Genomic DNA, 3,431 nt, shown 5'->3' on the forward strand with positions numbered 1-3,431 from the left:
GTACTTCTACAGCTGTGACAAAAATCTGTAACGTGTTACATGGAAGAAATTGCACCAAGGAGATGCAGAGATCAAAAGCTAATTTACAATCTACTAATCAATTAATTAATCATTATTATTTGTACAAAGAAGGGGTCTAAAGTCTTCTGTTAGACCTGAAATATGCTGTGCTATGCACATTGTTATGCACAAATCAATACAGCCCGTGGTCCAAAGAAACAACACTAAATTATGCATATGCAATAATTGGCAGGAAAAAGGGATGAATGACAACAGTAGTAGAATCACCTGCACTGGGGGGAGAACATTTAATATTTAGTTGTTCTGATCCATTGCATGCCAATGGGTGAGCTATCTCTGTTCAGATTAGCCAGTGTGGGTAAGGCATCTACAAGGGAGGGAACAAAACACAAGCATGTGCATTTTCACTAAAATGAGCACTAATATTAGGTTTCATACAGAATTCTCAATACCTTGATGCGATCATAATTAGAAGAACATATTCATTTTATTTCACTAATTCTCTGTCATACCTTTGTGGCAAAACGCTGTCTTTGGAATGTTATTCAGATTTCTCTTTCCTTTACCTAGAAGAGATTTTACATAATCTTGGTATCAGCTGGATAGCTCAACATCTTCTGATCTGCTGAAAGAATCAACAATTTTAAATAACCAGTCAAAATTTTGTGACCTGATGTTCAAAGAGGAGCAGTGAGCTGGATATGCCATGAGGGAATTCTCTTTCAATTCAAAAGTCTTGTGCTGGTCTTTTCTACATAGGATATACAGTTCTTTAGCAAAAATTGAAAATAATAATTCCTCAGAAAAAAAAATCTATTTCTGTTTTTACATTTTTAAAGTGTAGCTTCATGTTTTACAGTTTACCTTTATTCCAGAAACTATTTCACATGCTTCAGTTTAGGGATAATGAAGTAAATGTCCACTGTATGGAGCCACACATTCACTTCTGTCTGACATGTCTTCAAATGCAATCCACGTATCAAATTCTACACAAAGTTCAAATACACAGCATAAATTTTGACCACATACAAGTTTATATATGTGCCCATATGCATGACTGCACACTCAGAGTAAAGAGTTTCTAATATATGGATGTCTACCCTCCGCTCAGAAGCTTCCATATAAAATAGGGTGATAGAAAAGCCTCTAAAGGGTTTCTTGGATGTTTTCTCTTCTCCCACTAGAATATAGAATTCTCTGTTTGAATGGGGCTTAAAAAATTTTAAAAGTATAATGGATATGTGATTTATATTGTGCTCATAACACTGGTTATAGCAGAAGTGTTATCAAAGAGGAAGGGACTGCAGGTTTGCTTGGCTGTTTGTTTGCTTGTTTTTTCCCAAAAGACAGTCAGATTCCAGATTCAATTACTCTTCTCTGGAAGTTCATGCAGCAGCCAGATACACTCAAATGGGAGTGCTTTGTCCTCTGATTCTCCTATGGTTCCTCCTGGGCTCTGTTATGTGCCTGGGCTCTGACAGGAACAACAGCCTTGGCAGGCCATTGATGAAAATGCACTCTTAAAGGAAGCTTAGACCTGGTTCATTACTAGTTCTGAAGGAAAGAAGTTACATCTGGAAAATGCAGAAAGGTTGTAATTCACACTGAAGATAAAGTTGTAAGTATAACATAAATAAAATTGCAAAGTTTGTATTGTTTCAACAGATTGGTCTGTTAATGTATGGCCTGGTGTAGCCAGCTATATATAAATATATATATACACATACATGCTCATAGGTATGCATATACTTACACTCATTAAAAATCGTAGAATGACAGTTACAGTCCTGGAAGTGAAATCCAAATTAAAAAGATGCACTTTTTTACAGCTTCTAACTGTAAAATATAAAGAAAAGGTATCTTTTAATATCATAGGTTTTTCCCTGTTATTTAATAGTAGCTATCCCATTTTATCACAATCCCTCCTGATTAACTGTGTAAATGCCCTCATTAGATATTGCCTTTAATAATGGTTGGAAGTCTGGCTACTGTAGGGAGAAATATCTGACCTTGGGAAATGAGAGTTTCAGAAAGATTATAAAATTTGGAGAAGAAAATAATTTATAAAGTAATGTTATGGCTATGTGTAAAATGTCCACTTATAAGTTCCATCTGAACACTAACACCTCATTTACCAGCACAGTCCTTGAATTGCTGCCTCAACTGTAAGGAAATAAAAGCCATGCCAGACCCTGCAAAGCCAGAGCTTTACTGGCAGTATAATTGTATATTTAAATAAATACTTCCAAAAAAGTTTCCCAACAAGAGATGAATGCATAGGTCTTGATGCTGAAAGTTTAACAAGCATTTAAAAGCTACTTTGTATAAACTGATAGGAAATACTCACTTTAGGCTTAATGACTTTTCTCTGATTAAATTGTGCATAATTTATAGCAGAAGAAGGCCCCTTGCTGACTGTCCTTTGCTGTGTGGTCATGCCCTACCTTGTATTTATCCAAACATTCTTCTGAATTACCCAACTGTTAAACTATTTGGTGTCAAAATGTTTCTGGATTGGTACTTAAGAGTTTTTATGTTTCTTGCTTAACATTGGTCTGTAGTTTGTCCATACATAAATACATCAACCTGTATTAAAAACAGAGCCTTTATCTGCACAAGTTGCTTGGGGAGTAACTTTCCCTGGTCTATAAGACAAGAAAAATCATTGTTTTCTCTTTGATTTAAGGGGCTGATTTATAAAGGTTTACTTTTAAGCTTCTGTTTCAAATGTGCTAACTCCAGAGTTTTTATATATTGCCCAGATTTACTTACCCATGTTTACGGTCTGATTTATAAACTGTGTGCCTTCTGACTCAGCAGGAATCTTTGATTTAGTACAACACATTACAAGTAAGTTTTTTAGTAGCTTAGTATTTAAATGAATTCAGAGAAATTACAAATGAGCAAATGCATAGTTCTTATTTCTGGTTTTTTTTCACTTTTCTGTTTCAGAATTTTTTATATAGCAGAATAGACAAGAAAAAAGTCACTATGTGAATAAGGGAATTCAACAAGTAAAATTAACCAAAGCACTCCAGTAATTAGTTTCTGGGTTTTGAGTGTTGGTGGAAGTAGGCTTCTAAATCATTTAACTACATTGGAAAATACTGCTTTTTACCTCTGCAGTTGAATAAAGCCTTTTTCTATATATTCAAACAGATGCCCTGTCTACTCTTCCAATTTGCTTCTGAGCCATCAACATTTTGCAGATGATTTCTCTAACTGGGGTTATATACACACCCTTAATTCTCATTATTGGCATAAAAAGTCTCTGCCAGAGACGTCTGGGATGTACATTTATGTTAAGTGGTTTAGAAGAAACAGTAAAGGACTGCACAGAGTAGAGGTAATACCATGTTCTCTGTTTTCTTCCTATTAACACTAAGGTAAAAGCTATGCATGACATGAAT

General features: G+C 34.9%; 1 long non-coding RNA gene across 1 annotated transcript; it reads right to left on the reverse strand.

Annotated features, from left to right (window-relative positions):
• Positions 1–346: 346 nt before the first annotated feature.
• LOC139668258 (uncharacterized) lies at positions 347–1,841 on the reverse strand. Its single transcript, XR_011697008.1, has 3 exons — positions 1,775–1,841; positions 534–587; positions 347–388 (listed from the first exon to the last, which is right to left on the reverse strand). It is a non-coding gene; the product is annotated as an uncharacterized lncRNA (long non-coding RNA).
• Between the last annotated feature and the right edge of the window lie 1,590 nt (positions 1,842–3,431).

The sequence above is a fragment of the Pithys albifrons genome, chromosome 2, assembly GCF_047495875.1.
Source record: "Pithys albifrons albifrons isolate INPA30051 chromosome 2, PitAlb_v1, whole genome shotgun sequence".
Classification (NCBI taxonomy): Eukaryota; Metazoa; Chordata; class Aves; order Passeriformes; family Thamnophilidae; genus Pithys; species Pithys albifrons.